The 24,378-nt window shown below is 42.3% G+C and overlaps 1 protein-coding gene across 9 annotated transcripts in view; it reads right to left on the bottom strand.

Moving 5' to 3' along the window:
- The window catches only part of PLEKHG5 (pleckstrin homology and RhoGEF domain containing G5), a 533,554-nt gene that overhangs the window by 32,836 nt on the left and 476,340 nt on the right, over positions 1-24,378 (bottom strand). The gene's annotated exons all lie outside the window — the stretch shown is intronic.

The following is a 24,378-nucleotide window of genomic DNA, read 5'->3' as shown; positions in this document are numbered from 1 at the left end:
ATATAGCATGATAACAGCGCGCACAGACCAGGTTATAGCATGATAACAGCGCACGCAGATCAGGTTATAGCATGATAACAGCGTGCGCAGACCAGGTTATAGCACGATAACAGCGCGCACAGACCAGGTTATAGCATGATAACAGCGCGCACAGACCAGGTTATAGCATGATAACAGCGCGCACAGACCAGGTTATAGCATGATAACAGCGCGCACAGACCAGGTTATAGCATGATAACAGCGCGCACAGACCAGGTTATAGCATGATAACAGCGCGCACAGACCAGGTTATAGCATGATAACAGCTTGCACAGACCAGGTTATAGCACGATAACAGCTCGCACAGGCCAGGTTATAGCACGATAGCAGCTTGCACAGACCAGGTTATAGCACGATAACAGCTCGCACAGACCAGGTTATAGCATGATAACAGCGCGCACAGACCAGGTTATAGCATGATAATAGCTTGCACAGACCAGGTTATAGCATGATAACAGCGCGCACAGGCCAGGTTATAGCACGATAGCAGCTTGCACAGACCAGGTTATAGCACGATAACAGCGCGCACAGACCAGGTTATAGCATGATAACAGCGCACACAGACCAGGTTATAGCATGATAACAGCGCGCACAGACCAGGTTATAGGCTGCTTTCACAGTAGGACGTTACAGGCGCACGTTAGAGCAGCCTGTAACGCAGCCCAACTCACAGTAATGAAATATCAATGGGCTGTTCACAGTGCCCACGTTGCGTTACAGTGTAACGCTGCACGTTCAAAGAAAGTGCAGCATGCTGTGCGTTATATGCGGCTTTAGCCACGTTAGACTGTTTGCACATGCTCAGTGATGTGTATTGTGAGTAGCCACGTGGCTAATTAATATTCACTGCACTGTGCGGACGTCACTGGCGGGACCACGTGATGTGGAGTGTTCCGATCACATGGTCTCCAGTCTTTTGCCGCATGCGCTGTTTTTGTCCGATAGTATGCGTCAAAAAGTACGCATCACAAACGCATCAAGAGCCACATAACGCGGCTCTATATAACGTCCAACTTCAAAGCTCACATGCGTTGCGTTAGGGGCACATTATGCAACCTTAACGTCGCATCTAACGCAACGTATTAGTGGGAAAGAGCCCTAAGCGTGATAACAGCACACACAGACCAGGTTACAGCATGATAACAGCACGCACAGAACAGGTTACAGCATGATAACAGCACGCACAGAACAGGTTATTACATGATAACAGAGAACGCAGACACGAGGTTGCTCTCTGTATGCATCATTTTGCTGTTCCGTGTTATTTGTGTAATATTTAGACAAGACAGTGTTGTCTTAGGTGGTTAGCATTGAAAATGTGTTATGGTACAGTGAGTAGGTAGCAACAAAATACTATGGTCTTGAAGTGCTGCCACACAAACCAAATATGAACTTAATTTATCAAAACAATCATTATCCCTACTGCTTCCTACAGAGGGAGTGTGTGAGTGTGTGTGTGTGTGTGTGTGTGTGTGTGTGTGTGTGTGTGTGTGTGTGTGTGTGTGTGTGTGTGTGTGTGTGTGTGTGTGTGTGTGTGTGTGTGTGTGTGTGTGTGTGTGTGTGTGTGTGTGTGTGTGTGTGTGTGTGTGTGTGTGTGTGTGTGTGTGTGTGTGTGTGTGTGTGTGTGTGTGTGTGTGTGTGCGCGCGTAAGTGCGTGCGTGCGTAATTTTTTTTCTCGCGTTACTGAGAGGGCCAGGTGCTGCCCCCATACCAGCTGTCTGTTGTACATAAAACTACACTACAGTCCACATAGCATTTTGGGGAAGAAAAAAATAATAATATTATGCATCATGTAACAAAATAGCGTCTCCTCTGTATAAAATTAGAATGTAAATCCAGCCAACCGTCAGAATTTTGTCTGTATGTATCTGTCTGTGTCGCATTCACTTGTGACACAAAGGTTTTAGAAGAATTGAGGTTGTTGTAACAGTATAGATACAAATACTGTGTTTTCAGATACTGATGGAAACAGGATTTAGTATTCTTCTGACAAAAAGATGGAGCTGACAATCCCCCCCACTTGCAGGTCTCTTAGCTGGCTAATCCCCAGATCTTCTATTCTGAAGGATTTATAAACACTGCAGGTCCTTCCTGGTATCTACAGATTTGGGTAATTGCAGTCCGAGTGTGGGACAATGGCTGGGCCACACTATTGTCCAAACATAAATAGATGTCCTTTAAAACAGTGCTCTAAATGGCAATAACTATCTCAAGCTCACTTGCTCAAGCTTCAGATGGCGGATTGTAGTGCTCGTTATAACGTACAGGAACTGTACCATTATATGTTAAAGTAAACCGCTCATGTAAGCGATATGGAGCTCATGTAAGCGATATCTCCTACTAAAATAGTACTTGCCAGTTTGTAATGGTAGTCACACATTCAGCGATACAGGTCCTATATTCTCCCATAAAAATGCAGATCAGAAAAAAGCAATTGATACACCACAATGTTCTTTCGATTTTGATCAGAATGAAAACACATTTAATCCAGAATTAATGCTACCATGATCAGGGCTAGATTCACCAACAGACACCATAGGCACGTGCCTACAGATGGCTCATAGTATAAAGGCAGGTGAATATGGCCAGCCCCACCTTCTTCCACTGCCTGCTGCTGGCTTTCTCTCACCTCCTCATTCAGAGTTATTACAAGTGCACTGAATCCTACACAATTACTTGCTCCTGTGGCTTTTGTATGGGACTGTTGTGTCTTCCTTTTTAATCCTTTCACTGCCAAGCTCTCAATACCAAACGGCTGCACCTCTGGTGACCAAGCCAATTTTATCCATTTCACATGGACCAAGAAAACACACATTACAAACTTAAAGTTCATTAATGACTCCTTAAAATATACTTTTTTCTTGGAGCAGAGAACTTGTAAATTAAAATACTGTAATGTCAGATTAGTATGTTAATGATCAGCATTTATGAAATTAGCTTTTTTTGTTTTTACTAAAATATCCTAAACTTTAGGGCCCATTCACACTTGAGCGGGAATCGCACGATTCCCGCTCACGGCAAACCGCTAGCGGTTCTGCAAGAACCGCTACACAATGTAGCGAATGGCAGTGTTCTCACTGCCGCGGTTAGCGATAACCGCAACCGCGCTGCATGCAGCGGTTTGCCGGCGACGAGCGTTCCGCGATTTGTGATCGGGATTAGCGTGCAAAGCACGCTAATCGCGATCGCTCCAAAACCGCTGCAGTGTCCAGTGATTTTTCCGGGATAATCGCAGGAAAATCACTCCCGCAAAACGCCGGCGGTAATCGCCGGCGTTCTGCGGTTCTAAGTGTGAATGGGCCCTTACTGGTGCGTACAGAAAAAAACACCACTATTTCCCATATTCCCACTAAATATAAAATACAACACTATGATACTGAAATAAAAAATATATATAAGTGAAATTGTGTGTGCTTTCTAGTGTTAAGATAGGCAAGGATGAAAAACCATGGTCCAAAAGTATGGTTCTAAAATTACTTTAAATCACTGAAATGTATGTCACATGTGAGGATATGCACATTGTGAATACCTGATCACTGTGTGTGCATGGATGAGTGCAGAGTTTGTGTGTGAAGGGGGAGAGGTAAAACATTTTTTCAGCCACTAGGAGCTACCATATCACCTATGTGTCAGCACAGGTGAGACACACACACACACACACACACACACACACACGCACACGCACACGCACGCGCACGCGCACGCGCACACGCACACGCACACACACACACACGCACACGCACGCGCACACACATACACACACACACACACACACACACACACACACGTCTGATCTGACCCCGGCCACCTGTCCTGCCACTGAAGGAGATCAGGAGCACAGGGCACCTACTCTATTTATTCACATACATGAGCAGCCACCAGAACACTCCAGAGAACGTTTAATACATGGAAACTACATTACTATTTTAAAAATAACTGAAGGCTAAGGTCCCATAAACTGAGGAGTTATCTGCAAGGTCCATTCATTTATTTTTTTCTTGTCTGAACTCAGATGAGACATAATATGCAGATAACAAATATAGACATGCAAGTAGTGCTGGGATACAGCATCATAGTCAGCATTAATGGATGGGACTTGAAGGGTCCATGCAGAGGGAGATAGGGAGGCTCTAAGAAAGCATAAACCTATGTGAACTCAGCACTCAGGACTTATCAGATGTGACTAATGCCATCTATATCATATTTACACACCTGCATATAAATATAGCACTTCCTTGTCTCCATTAGACAGCTGTGATAACCATGTCATGCATATTTGTTCAAGTAAAATCTATGATAGAAAAAAATCTAAAATTCCGTTTAGGACAACTTCATGCACTGCAAACTTTTCTGACCCTATTTCCTTTGTTTTGTGTATCACACATGACAGCTCAGGTGTACTGAAAAATTGGTTGTTGCAGCATATGGGCTGTAACCAGACATTTGCCATTGCAATTTTCCCTTACGTTATCAATTGTCAAGCCTTTACAAATGAAGCATTCATGCAGAAGAATACAGGGATGCAAGAATAAAAATGTCAAATGGTTATGTCCGCAAAGAGTGGACTAGTGCCTTGACTGTTGGAAGGATATAGATGGCTGCAGTCCAAAGTAAAAATATGATGTAAAAAAGGACTGCATATCATTACATGTGCAGTATCATTTTATTAACTCAAGTAAAAATTCAATTAAGATACCTATATATACACACACACACTGTAGACTTTTGCCTCTGAAATTGATTGATCAGTAGAGCTCTGAGTGGCAATCTACTGTGTGCACAGGAGTCCCCTGAGGCTGCTGCTCCAGTAGTGCACAGTTGGATCTTGTTTGGTCACCTGCTACTGGAATTCTCAGCAGCACCTGTCAACATGACACTTTTTACATGCCACTCAGCAAAGAGGCAAATATCTGCATATCTGCATGCATATTACTAACTATCTGTGGCCCAAAGTGAACACTCCCATTTCTACTGGAGCTTAGCAACCGTCTCTAAGACAGAAGCGGCATCTGTGCAGCTCCGGCGATTTTGTATTAGAATCCCCCTAATGCGCCTATGAGCCACAGTGGCGATTTCAGTGCGACATCTGAAAAAGTTTGGCAGATTGGGCGGATTTTCCTTCACAGGTGAATCAGAAGCAGCCTATTGATTTCAACAGGCTATCGCTTCGGCTGCATTTTTTTGTAGGGGATAATGGAGCCTTTTGGCCCTGATGGAAATGGGACGTAAATCATTGTTTTAGGCAACAGAAATGTATAATTAACTGTATAATTAAATAAAAGCACTACTCCAAACAGAAAAGATTCCCAATTCCTGCCTAACTGCTCAGGGGCATTGCTTGTTTTTATTGGTGTAGAAACATCTTGCATGGATGGTGTTGAATAAATCAGAAGCCCAGGAACTAGTCACTCCCTGCTATAGGCTACAGCCTCATGTCAGATTCAGTCTGTGTGCATTCCGTTGTAGTGTGGGTGCATACATGTAATAAAGGCGCCTTCAAAAAAGGGTTCTGGATCTCGCCACCAGTAGAATATCAGTACAACTACTGATATTCTACTACTCAATTCCGATAGTAAAATATTGGTTATCTTTACCAATAATCTACTTTGACCTAACCAGATCCTACTCTCACACAGAGCCCTCCCTCTACTGATGCCTAACCCTTACCACCCCTCCCCCCCCCCCCAGTGCTGCCTAACCCTTAAAGAGAACCTGTACTGAGTGAAATTATTTAAAATAAACACATGAGGTAACTTCAAATTAACATTACATAGTTACCTTGCCATCAGTTCCTCTCAGAAGCTCACCATTTTTTTCTTACAGTGATCCCTTCCAGTTCTGACAACATTTTGTCAGAACTGAAATATATCAGTTGCTACCAGTTATATATCAGTTGCTGTCAGTTACAGCTGAGAGGAGAACTGATGTGTCCATGTTTCCCTATGGCTCAAGTGGGCGATGTTACAGTTTAACAGTGTACTGACCAGGAAGCTGTTATGGGGTAATGGCTATTTTCAAAATGGAGGACGGAGAATTCTATTGATCACAGAGGACAAACAGGACGCAGGAAAGGAAAAATAGATTGAGGAGTAGACCACACAGGAGGTAAGTATGACTTGTGTATGTTGACTTTTAATTTTCAGTATAGGTTTTCTTTAATCCCCTCCCAATGGTGCCTAACCCCCCCCCCGTGGTGCATAACTTTCAACAGCCCCCAGCCCAAGGGGTGCCTAATCCTTAAAGAGAAACTCCGACCAAGAATTGATCTTTATCTCAATCAGTAGCTGATACCCCCTTTTACAAGAGAGATCTATTCCTTTTCACAAACAGACCACCAGGGGGCGCTGTATGGGTGATATTGTGGTGAAACCCCTCCCACAAAGAAATTCTCCATTTTTTTCCTGTTTCAGTCTGGACAGGAGGATGATACAATCCAAGCAGTAGCTTCCCTACCCTCCTATCCTGGCACTGCCCCCTCCCTTTAGATTGTAAGCTTTTGGTAGGGCCCTCCCTCCTTGAGTATCATACTTGATTGTGCACTCTACCCACAAAATAACATGAACTTGTATTATTGAGACTACTACTACAGTGCATTGTACATCTTATTGCTCATTAGCTCTATTGTTTTGTTGGTCACCCCCATTACCATTGTCTGTAACCCAAGTACTGCAAATAGCAAATTATATGATTATAAATATATAACATGTGTGTTAAATACCTTAGAATGTTGATTATAAAAAACATTTTTTAACTTTGCAAACATGGCTATATATCACTTTTCTATAAGGAACAATGGTGAAATACTGCTGGCAGGACTGCACAGTGAAAGACTGATAAGGTGCCCATACATTAATAGATTTCCCTGTTCAGTTGACCATTCAGTTTAGTCATTTATTGGATTGGGGAAAAATCATCTAAGCTCCATTCTGCTTGATTGATGGAAATTGGCCAATATCTGCCTGAATTGGCAAGAGGAACTCCAGTGAAAATAATGTGATACAAAAAGTGCTTCATTTTTACAATAATGTATAAATGATTTAGTCAGTGTTTGCCCATTGTAAAATCTTTGAAATTCCTAATTTACATTCTGACATTTATCACATGGTGACATTTTTACTGCTGGTAGGTGATGTAGCGGCTGCTTGCTTTTTTAGCAGTTGGAAACAACTGTAAACAGCCATTTCCCACAATGCAACAAGGTTTACAGACTACAAACTGCCACGACCATGGTTCTCAGAGTTTCTTGTGGGAGGGGTTTTACCACAATATCAGTCATACAGCACCCCCTGATGATCAGAGTGTGAAAAGGAATATATTTCTCACGAGAAAGGGGGTTTCAGCTACTGATTGGGATGAAGTTCAATTCTTGGTCACGGTTTCTTTTTAACTGATTTCAATTGGTACAGAATTGATCTGTGGTTTCAGAACACGGAGGCACAACATCGTTCAGCTGGATTAGTGAAGGACAATTGCACAGGATCTCACTTACAGTGTGTGGGCCACTAGCTGATCGACCACACTGTTTCTGATTGCCCAATAAAGTCGACTGGTTAGTCACTCCATGGAATATCAAGTGAAGTATGGGCACTTATAATGTCCTGTGGGTCAGGTACAAGTCAGTTCATACAAATTAAAATGTTTAGAAAAAATAAAGATCAAAGCTACAATAATAAAATGAGAACAAGCAATAATTGCCTTCTCTTCATAGCTAATGGTTGGATTTACATTATGCATAACTGAGGTGACACCGAACTGAGCAGTGATTGTGACAATGCTGTATAGGGTTGTAGGTTGTAAACTTGTGCCATGTGCACAACAGATACAGGTACAGTACTAGACATATACAGTATATGTTTGCCAATAAAATGTACTGTACGTGTCAAGGGGTATTGCAAATAGTGTTAACAAGATCAGGGGGTATTTTGTAAACAGCAGCTTTCATAAGGCAGACATGAAGGATCCCCTACAACCTAGCCTGGCCTGGGGTCACATTTATTTCCCTGCTTACTGGAAATTACCCGACTGAAGTTTGGCTGGAGGAAAGGAGGCTGTCACTGGACACCATGGCATTTGTAGCACCACAAATAAAGGATGATGGATGTGGCAGCACTTATCCATCATTCTTGTTTCTCAACATTTGATTGGCATGTACCCCTTTTAAAACTCTGTACTCACCAAGTACCCGTAGCATAGTAAACATTATCACAAGTACCCCTTGACAAATATATATTTAATCATAGTACATGATGATTGGTTCTAAACAATTTCCAAGCATTTACTATTGTTTTTAATTAGCTAAAATACTAATCCGGTGTTGTTTAAATAAGATTTATAATTTTATAAAAATCTAAATTTGTTATTCTTGGCTTAGTACATCAAGCCCGAGTACCCCCTGGATCCATCAGAAGTACCCCCTGGTAACACACGTTAAGATCCTACGAGTCTTAGAAGACAGGAACAGATATCGCGGTCACCTTGGAGATTTGCCAGCATGGATCTTGAGGGATCACTGCACCCAAAAATGAACAGTTTCATTGCTGTATTCTTTTAATTATTAACTGAATTATCAGCACCACTCCACATATTCTACAGTGCAAGTATAGTACAAAGAAATAAGAGCCCTGCATGTGCCTGAGAGCCTTGCATGTGTCTGCAAACCAGTGTCCCAACAACAGCCCACTGACCAACATCCATCACTGTAAAAATCATAATGCCTAAATCTGACCCATGTTAAGTAGTTCAGACAGGTACATTTGCAGGAAGTCTGAACTATCGCTTAAATGTTGGATAAACCAAACATAATTTATGTCTCCATTCTGCAGACAGGTAAGCCCTGATCCGATATGACCTGCATTTGTCCAATCACTGAGCCATGGCATGAAAATTACAGTTCAACCATACTCAAGTTTTGCATCACAACATGTTTTTGACCTGATTAATGTACATGAAACTATTTACATCTGATCCTATCTTCAAATGAGATTATAATCCGATATGAGTAACAAGGCCAGTATAGTCATATTCCAATTGACCTACTGGTACGTTTTCTAAAACTAGAAGCAAATGTGAGCATCCACAGAAAAGCTATATAAATATAGGAATACGGTAGTATAGAAAAACAGGCTCACGGTGTCCAGAAGAAACAGAACTAGCACTACATGACTAGAGTACTACCACTCCGATATCCATAAACTTCTCTGGCAGTAAGATTACACCTGGGTCCCTAGCTCCACCCAACTCCAGTGGTCATCAGGAGAGGTCTCATGCCACCACTGACCATTTCATCTTACAAAGAGTGCAACAGATGAAAGAAGACTCACCTTGCTGCTAAAGGAATCATGAGAATCAAGTTGTGGCATAAGAGTACCTCAGAGATATGAATAGCCTGTAAATGATTTGACCCAGGAATATATATCCATCAATAAAATATCAGTATAGGCTGAAATGATCCTTTAAATGCAATACATCACACACAAGACAGACAAAGCACGGACACAAAGGAGAGTACATGGAGCTAACTCACCTCTGCGGAGAAAGAAATCGTCCCAATAATAGAATAAACAGCATTATGTTTCATGAAAATCCTGTTGCATGCAGTACAGACAGCTCCCCAGCACAGAATGGATCTACCCTGTCTGACTCCTGCCCAATTAATATTAAATCCTTCACGGCTAAGCTGAGCCCTGGATACACATACATGAAAATCCTGTGTCAATACTCCACAGAAAGTCAATAGTCAATAAAGCAGATTGCATAGCTCCGATGGGTATTAGTGATGTCATGGCAATTGCATTCCTGCTCTTTTTTCCCTTTTCCAAATTGACTCTGTATCTTTAAGTAAAGCTGGCGGGGTGTATTTGCATGTTGTGGGCGGGGAGGAGTGTGTAAGGGCTCGTTTCCACTGTTGCGACGCGATTTCGGCCGCATTCCGACGCTTGTAAAAACGCATGCGGATGCGTTTCCGCATGCGTTTTTACCCGCGATTTCGCGTGCGATTTCGCATGGCAGGGTGCCATGCGAAATTAACCATGACACTGCCAGGGCAAAATAACATTGAAAAGGTGCGAAATCGCCCGCGAATTCGCGGGTAAAAACGCATGTAAAAACGCATGCGTTTTTACTATTAAATACATTAGCGGCGATTCGCCCGCATTCCTGAGGCACGCGAATCTGCACGACCCTGTCGTGCAGATTTTCCCCGCACAGAAAAACGCCGCCGCCGCCGCACACGTGGAAACAACCCCATACAGTAACATTAAGTATGCGAATCCGCATGCAGTGCCCGCATGCGGATTCGCTACAGTGGAAACGAGCCCTTACAGCTGCTGTTCTGCAATCTATTCCACATTCATACCAAGAAGCCTTTCACTGTCTGCTAATGAGTGTGACTTGGTCTCTGATTAACCCCTTCCCAGGATCACAGAAACAGAATGGAGGGTAGAGACTCAGTTCATAGACTCACAGATGGAGGACAGTGTTGCCAATAGCAACCAATCAGATTCCACCTGTCAGTTTTCCAGGAAAAATTAAAGAACAACTCTAGGTTTATTTCTTCAAGGAAAGCTTTGAAAGTAGCCCCTGAATATATAGAAATATTGTATATCGCTTTACCGATTTTTTTTTCCAGGTGGAGACAGTCCCATTATTTATCACCAACTACAGTATGGTTGGCATCAGACACAGGAAGATTTATGAAAAAAAGTGCATAGGAAAGTGGAGCTCTAGTGGAGCAGTTGCCTAGAGCAGCCCACCAGCATCTCTATTCTATTCCAAATGACCAGATTGTTTAGTCTTGCTTCAGTTTTTGTGCATCTGCCTTGCAAGCCCACTTTTGTATTCTTTGTTTTCAGTGCCTTGTCTGCTGCCCCTTCCGCCTGAAAAGGACAGCCAAATAGGGATTGATTATGGCCCACATCAACATGTGATATATAAAATAAAATATTAAAAAAGAAATGTGATCCTTCACTGCCTTGATTTTTACACAGGTGATAGTACTCCGGGCCAAATGCAGGTAGGAGGATGACTACATGAGCAATAAGGAGATGGAAGAGAGATTTCCAATTACATATTATGCCAAACAGTAAGGCTAGAAACCCACTAGGAGAGCTTTTCTGAGCGCTTTGTGATTTGAAAAGCTCTAGCTAATGTAATGCTATGGGTGTGATCCCACTTGAGTGATGTGATTTTATAAAAATCCCCCATAGCATTGCATTACCAAGAGCTTTTTCAAATCACTCACGCTTACAAAGCGCTCCCAGTGGGTTTCTGGCCTAATTCTGCTTTAGGGATGGATCACACTTGCACCTGTGGGAATCCCCGACAATTTCCCGCAATCGTTTTGCAGAGGGTTTTATATTCCCAAGAAGGATCCTCACTCAGACAGGAACTCACAGGTTTATTGTTCCATCGCACACACAACACAGCATCTGACCATGTTATCCGACAATCCTTTCGGGGCCACAAGGGATGCCCTTCATCACGGCACAGGACAAACTGTCCTCCCCTAGTGGCCCCGAAACAATAGTCGGATTACACAGTCAGATGGCATGTTGGGTGTGTTATGGAATAATGAACCTGTGAGTTCCTGCAAGCTGTGTGAGTGTGGACCCTTGGATTTGTTGCAGTTTTAACTTGACTTCTTTTTTTTTTTTTTGTCACAGTAGCCATTGATTTCAAGGAAAAAAACCAACAAACAAACAAATGCATGCATTGTGCGGGGAAAGTAGTACAGGTTGTATCTTTTTTTAATGCATATGCCTCTGGAAAACGCAGCAGCACCACAGATCATCATTACATGCGATTCTGCATGCTTTTTTTGTATGTGGCAAAACGATGATCAAGTGCGACTCCTGCCTTAATAAGAATTTCAGACAGATATTAGCAGCTCTAGACATCATATTGTCAATTCAACCATCAAACCTACCCAATATAACCTGCTCCCCTCCCAAAAATGCTAATTATAATAAAGTAAACTTTTATTGCACACTCGCAGAGGGGTCCAACGTAACACTTATCAGTGAGCTAAAGTTTATCCAAAAGGGGAGGTTCTTGTGTTATGTACCGTTCTCTCCTGTAAAGGACCACCATCACGAAAAATTATAAAATGTATAATGCATGTAAACACATAAAAATAAGAAGTATGTTTCCTCCAGAGTAAAATGAGCTATAAATTACTTGGAATGAGCAACTGCCATTCAGTAAGTGCTTTTGAAAATAAAGAAAACTATGAGAATCCCTCATGAAGAGATGGGCTAGTCCAAAACCTGTCAGATTTCTACTACCTATTGTAAAAATGTTACTACTAGAATGTTAATACTACCTCCATTGTAAGTGACTGCAACATAGGAGAAACATAATTTATAGCACATTTTGCTCTGGGAGAAATGTACTTTTTATTTATGTTGTTTCATGAATTTTAAATTTTACAAATTTACAACAGGCCCAGGGTTGGGAATTCTGTTTAAAAAAGTTAAATTATAATTGTTTTCAGTATAGTGTGTAGTGTCAGTATAGTGTGTTTTGTGAAATCTTTTTTAGTATTACTGGAGGTGATTGCAATTTAATTATCTGTAAATACATGAAAGCAAGCGCACACACGCACACACACTAATTTTTGTTTTGTCTGGGCGGTTTCCTCTTACATATGTGCCAGTTTCCCATCTCATATACATGTGAGGAATGCAGTAACACCATATAGAGCCATCTACTCTATTGACGTTGTTACAGTCCAGGTACAGGAGTAGCAGGAGTATACAGTCCACCAACTGGCCATACTAAACTTATAATCGACTGGTGTACAACGTGGAACTCATAACATTCATAACATTCCAGGGGGCTCATAGTCCCAGCCATCAGATAAGTACACACTGGCCTTTCAGCTCATGTGTGCTAAAGTAAATATTATGTAACTCTAGCCAGACAGTTTATGGCACCTCCAGTAAAAATAAACTAGATAAACTCACAAACAAGCAGTTTGCAAAGCCACATGTGCCATTTGCATTGAGCCCATTGACTGGCACGGTGTGATATTTCCTGCCTAATAATAAAGCCACCATTAATACTATTCAGCAGGGCTGATTCATCAGAGAATCCAGGCAGAGCACAGCACAATGCATTGTTACAATCTGAGGTAAGAGCAGTCCTAGGGTCAAGAGAACAACTGAAACGTTTGCTCATGGAAACCTCAATCTTTACTAACCCTTATGCTAGGTACACACAATGCAATTTGCTGACAGATTTACTGTCAGATCGATCATTTCCAACATGTTCGATCGGATTTTCCAATCGATTTTCCATTCACTTTTATGGAAAATCGATCAGAAAATCAGATTGGACATGTTGTAAATAATCAATCAACAGTAAATCTGTCAGAAAATTGCATCATGTGTACCCAACATTATGTTCTCAAATCAGCCCCAACAGGTGTAAGGACAACTAGTACACACTAGGGTCAACTGTCCAGAAAACTACAAATAGGATGTGGCAATCACTCCAATCCAGCATTTTTAGAGGGAGGGTAAGTGCGGGAGATAGGAGTTTTATGGCCCATACTCACGAGGGACTTTTGTCGCCTCAACACGCGGCGCGCACGTGTTGCCGCGAAAGGTCGCCCGTGAGTATGGGCCGCGCGCACCCCGAACTGTCGCCCGCAACGGGCGCGCACCCCGAACTGTCGCCCGTCGCTGATGTCGCCAGGCGATTGAAAAGTTCAATCGCCTGGCGACAGTCGCCGCCGCAACTCCGCCGCAGCTGTCGCTAGTCTGCGTGAGTACGCGGACTAGCGACAGCAACCTCCATTGAGGTATGAAGAGCTTCCGGCGGAGGGAGGAGGAACGTCGGTGACAGCTTCCGTCATGCCACTGGTCCCTCTTCCGCGTGTGTACGCGGAGGGACCTGGCGAGGAGCTGTCGCCGGCCTGTCGCCCACACGCTCACATGTGCTGGCGACAGGCAACATTTGCTGCCCGTGAGTATGGGCCATTAGGAGAATCATACAGATTAGAAAGCCTTGCCCAGTCCCTGTGTTTCCCCCTTACCCTACTACTAAGCTAAACTGTTGCTGTTCGTGAAAGTTAGTGAATGGGAATCTTCTAATGATGGGGATCCAGACTGGACATCACACTCTCAGGCCCCATTCACACCTAAAAACTAAAACGCAAACACAAGCGTTTTTGTGCACTTTTTCCCCCTCTCGGCACTCCAATGCACGCTGCGTTTTTTTAAAAAGCGCTTTTCTAAGCGCTTTTTCAGAATGGTTTTGTGAGCGTTTTGCGTTTTTCCTATACTTTCCATTATAGCAAAAAGCCTCAAAAATGGTAAGGCACCGCTTTGCTGAGCGTATTGGAAACAAACCGCTTAGCTGTGAACTCTCTCATAGGAAACCATTGCACAAGCGTTTGTGGGTGATTTTAAAAATCGCTTGCGCTTGAAAAACGGCAGAAAACGCCCCTAGTGTGAACGGGCCGTCAGTCAGATATCTGTATAAATATTGGGCCTATAATTTACCATTATACGCAGCACCATTTTTCTGCAATGTTTTCTGACAGTGATTAAACCCATATGAGCTCCTGAAAAGGCATGCTGGGGCATGTTGTGACACAGCCATTGAAAAAAACCCTTCCAGCAAAAAGGCTGAAATTTCTCATAGCAACCACCCGGGTTCCTTGCTACACTGATAGATGAGACAAACTGGCTGCCATGAACAACTCAGTGCACCCGGTAAAAAAAAATATTTCCTACATAAAACAGTTTATCAGAAAAGGGTTTACATTTTCCCTAAACGTCACTTTCCTTTCATAATAACAGTACCCTAATAATTAGAACAATAATGTACTGACATCATTTTAGTGATATTAGAAAAATGGTTTTGGTGCTCTAAACTATAAAAACAAATACAATTTATATCAAACTTGCTCAAAACTTAGCATGCAAAATGAGGGCAATCGAAAAAATACATTAAACAGTTATGCAAACAGTAACATTGCAGTTCATATGATACACTTTCAAGAAGCATACACAAGAATTGTATAATACATATAACTAAGGGTGTGTTTGAGGCCCCTTATACACTTGTGGCCTGCGTTGCCGGGTTAGGCTTCCCCACTGTAAAGGCAATGTAAGTCTATGGAGACTTGCACACTTAACGCAGTGCAACAGAAATATCTAAACCGCCTCATTCTCAACGCAAAGTCTGCAGTGCATTGCCGCATGAGCCGTGCCTACTGCACAGATTATGCAGCAATGCAAGTCTATGGGTGATACAGTAAGTGTAAATGACAGGCGCGCAGTGCGATGCAGTGCCAATGTGTGGACCGGCGGGAATCCCAGTGACGTACCCTGTGCCCAGCAGGGAGTACATCACTGAGCAGGGGGCGGCGTTATGCATATGACCCTGTGGCTGCACGGTGGCGCAGTGTCATATGAAGGCTGGTTTTGGCGGTGCAATGCAGTGCGAGCATCTCAATCTAATCAAGCTGTAAAACCAGCTTGACTGTAAGGACCCTTTTACACTTAATCAGTTGCTCTCAGTTAAAACGGAAAGAAAAATTATTTTAAAAGTAATGCCCATGTTTTCCTATGGCACCTTTCACACTTAACGCGTTTTAAATGAAATCCTCTTCCCAAGGCACTGCTATGGAAAAAACGCGTACCGGCGCGCACTAACGCGTACTAACGCATACCAACTGATTAAGTGTAAACAGGGCCTAAGTTCTAATTGCACAGCAATGGGCTGCAATGGTCCTATTAACATTGGTGCGTTGGCTCCAGTGTGAGCTGAGCACTACTGAACAACATGTACGTTATGACCGCCTGCGTTGCAAATGAATGCTGATGAGGTACCATGCGTTGTGACGCAATCCACTGCAATGAGCTGCCTGCACATCGCAACAGATTGAGTTTGTGAGCGCGCCCTAATACTAATAAATGCAGTAGATTTGAGAAAGAGATCTACAAGCTTGTTTTATAAATAGTGCATTGATAAATGCCAAGTCTAGTAAATAACAGCTATGCAGTGACATTACAATATTATCACCCAATCCATCTATTTACAGTGACATTGTTATTATTATATTAAAAAGCTGGGAGACAAGGAAATATCTTCCTGTAAGAGAACTATTATTTTCTTAGTGACATGAACATGTACTGAAAGGCAAACCTGCCAGTGCCACAGCTGGCATTAGTTCACCTTACAGGTACTGTACAGTTTATCTGCAACACAACATTGGATGTGGATGGGCCATAAGGTACCCGTTTGCCAGTTACAACATAAATGTGTAATTCATAAACCAAATATAGCAGAAACGTACCTTTAAATCATCCATTATCACCAAAACCTCGTCTATCGCTGAAAGACGATCCCAACTCTTCCATCCTGAAAGCCTACCCATTTCTGCTTCAGGTAACCTTTCCTTCATCTCATACGTTAAAAAGCAAAATGGTGCAGCAGCATATGTGGTAGAATAAAGAACATCAGCTTAACTGTCCCATTCGAAACAAAATGCACCAAGATATAGAGATTGTGCACTTCTATCATATCACTAGTAAGGCACCAGCAGAAGACCCCATCCACATCTTGTGATATACACCTTTTTAGCCAACACTTGCTCTGAAGTTGGAGTAGCCAGAGGGGGAGGAGGATTACAGCAAGGGGGAGTAACCAGTAAACAGCAACTCCCCAACCAGCAGCATTGAAAGAGGAAGATTTCATCAACTCATTAGTGGCTGAAACATCAAAGGAGTATCTGAGCTGTCAGTCTGGCTTCTAGAACCTCAGTCAGGCCAGACAAAGGTGAGACTAATGTGGGCTTTATGGCCATCTAATTATGCATATCTACACCACTGTTTATGTGGAAAGTGAATTAAAGAAAACAAATGCAAAATGATAACACAACTCACAGCTGGATTGAAAAGAGAAACACAATATCCATTCATGCATGTAGCTAATGATCTACAGCTGATTGAAAAAAATAATTTTTTTTATCAAGAAGATCAAGAGGACATTTTTCTCATCCAGTTGTTTAGGAAATACAGCTGAGCTGATATCTGCCTTTTCACACGTGCCAATTTTTTGCAACCATAGTCAATCTCACCATCGGTTTGTAAGTGTGATGCAACATTTGGGGCAGAAGGAAAGGGCAACCAAAGCGTCCATTATTACATGTGGAGAGCTTGCTTTAGGGCTTGTTCACACTATCCGAGTTTGCTGATTTTTTTAAGCGCTAAGTTGTGTAATGATTCACCATGAGAGTGTTCACATGTAAGCATTTCAATTTCATTGAAATCGCAAACGCGCTAGATGTACCATTTTCAGAGCGCTTTGGCTCAATGGAAGGTATAGGGAAATCGCAAAGCGCTTGAAAAAGCACTTTCCGCAGCGCCTTTATGAATACATACATGGTATTTATTCTTTTCTAGGTTAAAAAGTTCACTTCGTGACTGACGTCAAGAAGGGAAAAAATGATTGCTGAGCAAAAGCGATTAGTAAAGCGCTTTCTAAGCACAAATCACAGGGAAAAGCTCTTCAAAAATCACAGTATAAAATCACTCAACACTTGCGATAGCGCTGGCAATTTATAATGTAAACAAAGCCTAAGGGCCTTTACACCTTGAAAATCCAAATGTTCACTATATTACAGGCACATTTTTCTCTGTGATTACGGATGCGATCAGCAGGCGTAATTATGATTCCCGCCAGGGAAAAAAGAAGTGGGATTTAAAAAAAAAATAGGAGATAATAAAACAAATTGCACAGCACAGCTTTTGCTATCCGATTTCATGCGCTTCCATTAATTTAACCCAATTGCATATGCAGGAAAAATGCAGCAGGCACTATGTTTGAGAATGGGTGTAAAACAGAACGCACTACTCTGTATAGGGCATGGTGATTACTATGTGAATTACTGTGCCCATGCGGGCTTTGATTATTTAATAAAAGTGCATGCAGTGTGGAAGGGCCCTGATTGTTACCCACTGATGATGGTTCCCAGTGACAGATTTCTGTATGAGCGTTGTTCAAGCATGCTGCTCGGCTACAGTCGTGCTCCCTATTCTGTTATAGGGAGAGAGTAGAGGGAATGATGAATGGCAGATGAGTAAAATCATCCTGAGGCAAGAAGTACAATAGGGAAAACAGGGCTTGTTCATCGTTTAGTGATATGTCATAATGCACCACTAAACAATGTCATGGAACAGCTGTATTAATGCTGGTGGATTATTGCACAATTCGATCACAATCACCTCTACTCAAGAAAATCTCGCAAATGTTCATAGTTTGGGGCATTTCTAATTCTCTGGATGAACAAACAGTTGTGTGAAATGATTTTTGTCTGCAGCTTGCTGGATATTTTGAGGAGAAAATCTTATCCTCTTTTCTTGTAGTGATCAACAGACTACAGGTATAAGGGCTGGAACCCACTAGAGCAATTTTTTGAGCGTTTAGGGAGCAATTCAGAATGCTAGCGATTTCCCTAAATGCTCAGCTAATGTTAATGGATGGGCCAAATTTCACTGGAGCGATTGTGATGACCAAAATCACTATCGCAGGACATGCAGCAATTTGGTGGTGTTAGCGTTTGGTTAGCATTTCTGCAATGTAAAGTATATAAACGCTGGCGTAATTGCTCATGAATCGCTACACAGAGATTTGTGTGCAAAATTAAATTACTGCAAACTGTAAAATAAATGATAATAAATTGAAAGGACCAATCAGAATTAAAATCGCTAAACGCAAATCACTACAAATTCGCTGGCAAAAAGCATACACTTTTTAAAATCGCTACCAAAATTGCCAGAAAACGCACTTGCAAAACGCTCATTAAAAACGCTAGCGATTGCGACTGCGATTTGTAGTGAGTTCCAGGCCTAAGTATGCTAGTCAGGCTGTGCAAAGCACATTGATCCCAGTGATCAGTGTACACACATATAGGTACACAGTCAACTGGCATGTACAATTAAGCCCTTACAGTGACATCTACATTATGGTAAAATGCAGCTTTCTGTGTCCCCAAAGCTGGAGAGCCCTGATTTTGAATCTGCCGAGGTATGGCTAGCAGCAAGAGTGTGCAAATATCACGCTGCCTCTTGGAACTCAGGACACATCTGTGTATGTTATGACAGCCTTGGGACTCCATCGAGTAACTGCTAAATTTCTCACTATACTGACATAACAGTGTAGTGTACTGAAATAGGCAGAATGTTAAAGCATCCTAAAAGAACAAACAAAAAAGTGACTAAACATGTGCTTGCTTTACTTGCATCTGTTGTTTAGTGCGAAGTTCTAGAAGCACAGTCTCTATAAGTGCTCCCAAGACCACCACTACTAGGAAATCTTGACGATGCTAGTTGTTCTAAAACTCTATAGCCTACTACACACACTAAACTGAAATCATTTGAAGCATCCGACAAACGTAGCCAAAAGACAATGATGAGTGATCAACATCAGCCTAATCCAGCTGGCAGATCAACTCAGACGATTGTTGGGCAGATATTGTGCAGTTGGCCACGTGTGCACATTGTCGAACGACAGTGTTCTACTGAATGTAGACATGTTGTGCATAATGTCGTTTCCACTTGTGTGCGCAGTATTTAAATGAATTGGTTGTTGGAAATTTCGGTGTGCAAACTTTTTTCAACAATGTCACCCGGAATTTCCGTGACATTGGTCATCTTTTTTTCCATGACTTTTGCTGGGCATTATTTTGGAATTGTACGCTTAAAGTGGACCCAATTTAAAAATACAAGATTTCAGAAATAAAATCGATTTTCTAAATTATACTAATGAATAGCTGCCTTTTTTCAGCTGCATGATGACAAATGTAAAACATTTTACATTTATTGGAGGAACCCCTCCCTTCTATTTCATATTGTCGGGACAGAATCCGGCAAACTGGTGGAGTAGGAGGTGTCCGACAAAGGAGGAATTGCTAATGGCTGCCACCTGTATAACTCTAGTTATGAAAAGAGAAGGGTGAAAAGCATGCACTGAAATGCTCATAGGCCTGAAGGAGTGTTTATTTATCTTTGTATGTGTCAGAGTTGTGCAACTAAATATTTTGAATTAAAAAAATGTTTGGTTTGGGTCCGCTTTAAAGGGACCCTGAAGTAACATGCAACATGATGAGATAAACCTGTATGTGCAGTCCCATTTCTACTTACAGCAGAGTCTCAGTTATCCGACACTGACTGGGATTGGCTGATGGCGAATAAGTGTGCTTTCTAGTTGCTTGAGACTCGATATTAAAAACAGTCCAAACTAATACAGTACCATACCCCACTGTATATACATACCATAAACTCTGTGTTAAATGTAAAAATACATTACCGTAATTAAAAATATATTAACTTTTAGGGAACCCTGTCTTTACAGTGAGATATAATAAAAAAGAAATTATACATATCTGGGACTTCCTCCAGCCCCCTTCAAGGTGATTGGTCCTTCACTGTCCTCCTCCGCTGCTTGGATCTTCTGCTAAAGGTCCCGGGCGTACTGCGCATGCGCGGCTTGGCCGTGAGCCCCATCTGCGGAGGTGCAAAACACTAATGGCTGCGGGAGCACGAGGGGGAAGCGTGCGCTCCCAAACTGTGCCGACTGGACAGATTACCGGGACCCCTATTGGAATCTCCAGGCAGCGGAGGACGTCGAGGGACCGATCAGCATGAAGGAGGCTGGAGGAAGCCCCAGGCATGTATCATCTCTTTTATTAGAGCTCAGGTACACTTTAAGCACAGCAGAGCCCACAAACAGCCTAAGGCCTAGTGCACACCAAAAACCGCTAGCAGATCCGCAAAATGCTAGCAGATTTTGAAACGCTTTTTCTTATTTTTCTGCAGCGTTTCAGCTAGCGTTTTGCGGTTTTGTGTAGCGGTTTTGGTATAGTAGATTTCATGTATTGTTACAGTAAAGCTGTTACTGAACAGCTACTGTAACAAAAAACGCCTGGCAAACCGCTCTGAAGTGCCGTTTTTCAGAGCGGTTTGCGGTTTTCCTATACTTAACATTGAGGCAGAAACGCATCCGCAATCCAAAATCTGCAGCAGCCCGGGAGTATGCGTTTCTGCAAAACGCCTCCCGCTCTGGTGTGCACCAGCCCATTGAAATACATTACCCTAGCGGATCCGCACCCGCAAGCAGATCGCAAACCACAGCGGAAACGCTCCGGTGTGCACAAGGCCTAAGATGTTGGCTTTCACCACTGTAAGTTCTGCCAACGATTTGTGCTGGTTGGTTGAAACTGCTTGTGGGATAATTAGGACTGTACTGAACTAACCTGTGTTCCCTTTTTCTAATTATAAGGGTTAAAAACTCATTGTTCAAAATGAAAGTTTCTCTGCTGTCAACTAAGTAAACATAGGCAAGCACAGGGGGGGATTACAGCTGCCTATAATCCCCCCCACAGACCAGGGCAGTGTCTGGGGACAGGCACAAGTTATTATTATTATTATTTAGTATTTGTATAGCGCCAACATCTTCCACAGCGCTGTACAGAGTATATATATTGTCTTGTCACTAACTGTTTCTCAGAGGAGCTCACAATCTAATTCCCTACCATAGTCCTCTGTCTATGTATGTATTGTGTAGTGTATGTGTTGCAATCTAGGGCCAATTTAGGGGGGAGCCAAATTAACCTATCCGTATGTTTTTGGGATGTGGGAGGAATGTGGAGTGCCCGGAGGAAACCCACGCGGACACAGGGAGAACATACAAACTCCTTGCAGATGTTTACCTGGCTGGGATTTGAACCGGGGATCCAGCACTGCAAGGCGAGAGCGCTAACAACTACGCCACCGTGCTGCCCAGAATATCTGCAGGCATCCTGCTGTTTATAGTCAGGTATGAGCACAGCCCTGTGCCCTGCTGAGTGAATGCTTCCCTTTCCCCTTCAATACCAATACCAGTTGTCCTCATTATTATCTGTATCCTTACAGGAATCCCCCACTTGAAAATCCTGGGTTTGCCCCTGGTAAAGGTGTGTACACACCCGTGATGTATGTCGCCCTTCGGGGATCAGGACTGGGCGACATCGCTGGGCCGGCCTGTACAGACGCACTTCAGCTGTGTAGCTGACAATGCATTCTGTTGCTATGCGAGGGGAGCAGAGGGACGAAAGGCAGCGATTGTGCGATGTCATGTGTTGAGTGGAGGGATCAAAGAGATAGTTTGGGTCAGTTGATCTGCTGGGCGGATCCCTTTCAGGTCGGTGGTTGGGGGCTGCCATACACACACCTGATTATCGGTTGAGGAGGCTGTTATCGGTTGCCTCAGACAACCAAGCGTGTGTACGAGGCTTATAGCGGACCTGAACTCAGAACTTCCTCTCCTCTAAAAGATACCCAACAGCATACTAACCTTTAAAGATACACATTTCTTTGTTACAGTTGATACAAATCCTACAATAAATCTGCAGTGTTTATACTTAGCTGCTTTCATGGAAGCAGACATATTGTTAACATCCTGTGTTTACCAATTACCTCTCTGCCATAGCAGGCAGCTGACATGGCTGAGGGATCAAATTACAATTTGTGCTTAGTCACAGATGAGGGGGGAATTAGACAGGCTAAAATCTCTAAATACACAGAGTGCATTTCTCTGTGTTTTCCTTCTGTCTTGTGCAAGAGTTCAGGTCCACTTAAAGGGCACCTAAAGCGAGTAAAATTATTTAAAATAAACACATGACTTAGCTGCAAATGAATATTACATACTAACCTCACCGTCAGTTCCTCTCAGAAGCTCACCATTTTCTTCTTACAGTGATCCCTTCCAGTTCTGACAATATTTTGTCAGAACTGAAATGCACCAGTTTCTGTCAGTTATATATCAGCAGCTGTCAGTTACAACTGAATGTGCAAGGTGATGTCCATGCTTCCCTATGTGTATGACTATTTTTCAGTTTAGGTTCTCCTTAAAGATGGACTGTAGCACACGAAGTTGTAAAGAGGTGTGGCTAAGAAACATTACTGAAGTGAAGGGAACAGAAAAAAAAGTTGTTTAGTTCTGGATTTGTCTTTATATGGGAGCGAAATAAATCGAAAAAAAAACCTCATTCACCTTGAAACAGTGAAAACAAAAAATAATTTATATATCAGTTTTGTGGTACTGTGCGAAGTATGAAATATAAAAGTGACAGTGACAAATACGCTGAATAAATCATACCGAAATTACAGCAATTCAGCTTTAAGCAATGCTGTGCAGTCCATTATAGTTACGCTGGTCTACCTATTGTAGGTCCACAAGTATTGTTTTTAGTAAGATCTCTGTTATCATTATCAGCACAACTACCACTATTACCATCACAGTATGCACAGCCCAAACTGAGCTAGCAGGCAAACCTGTGTGAATTACCAACTGAGTCGATGAACCAGTTAATGCTTTCACTACTAACAATCATTCTCATGGAATGCTCAGTGCCATACAATAGTATGCTGGCATAAAACTGATTAATCTGTTTAATGTTATCAGAGTAGAGAGAGACATCCTTTCCTACAAATGTATGAGGTAAATGCAGCCCTATTAGAATGAATGCTGTCTTCACACCTCCAATGATCACTTATTGTGACTTTCTCCCAATAGGCTGCTTTGATCAATGGCACACACTAATTGTACTGCATATCAAACGCAATCTCAACGCAATCTCAACCTGTCCCTCTGCAAATCAGACTCGCTTTCCACAGTATCACCTGTCCTTATCAAATAATGTATAAGTTGCAGTATGTGCTATGTTGGGATCTTTTTGTAAAAGGGTTCATAGAAATTATGGAATAATCACTGCAGCTCAGCAAATCAGACTCAGAAGATGTCAGCACTGGTGTGCTCAGTTCTCATGCCGTCACTTTGCCAATCCTTTAGTTTTCTTGGCAGAATGTAACATCAGATAGATTGTTTTTTGTTTTTTTTCTCTCTGGTTGTTGGAGTTGGTTTGGGTTAACTTCACTGTCTCTTTGTTTGGGATTAAGATCAGGGCAGAATTAAAATAAATAAAATAAAAATAAAGTAGTGCCTTATTTTGATTTTCCACATGTCTGGCATAGAATCCAGATCTTCATGTGTTACTTCCTCATTGTATGATCACGGGTATATGTGTCCCGAAGTCCATCACAGCTCCAGCCGAACATATTGCTCGCTGCAGTTTACATCAAGAATTCAGCACTTCATCCAAGACTTCTCGTGCATTTTCTTCTACTACAAACATGGCTTGATTGTTAGGATTGTGTATAACTTATGGTTCTGGATGCTAGGTCCAGAGTCCTCATATTTACCCCCATGATCTTCTGTAATACTAGCTATGAAGGCTTTCATTCCACGTCATCTCCTACAACCCGTAGGAGATGACGTGGAATGAAAAGC

The sequence above is a fragment of the Hyperolius riggenbachi genome, chromosome 6 (genome assembly GCF_040937935.1).
Source record: "Hyperolius riggenbachi isolate aHypRig1 chromosome 6, aHypRig1.pri, whole genome shotgun sequence".
NCBI classification, from domain to species: domain Eukaryota; kingdom Metazoa; phylum Chordata; class Amphibia; order Anura; family Hyperoliidae; genus Hyperolius; species Hyperolius riggenbachi.
Note: the sequence above shows the minus strand (reverse complement) of the source record. Positions and strands in the feature narration are given on the sequence as shown.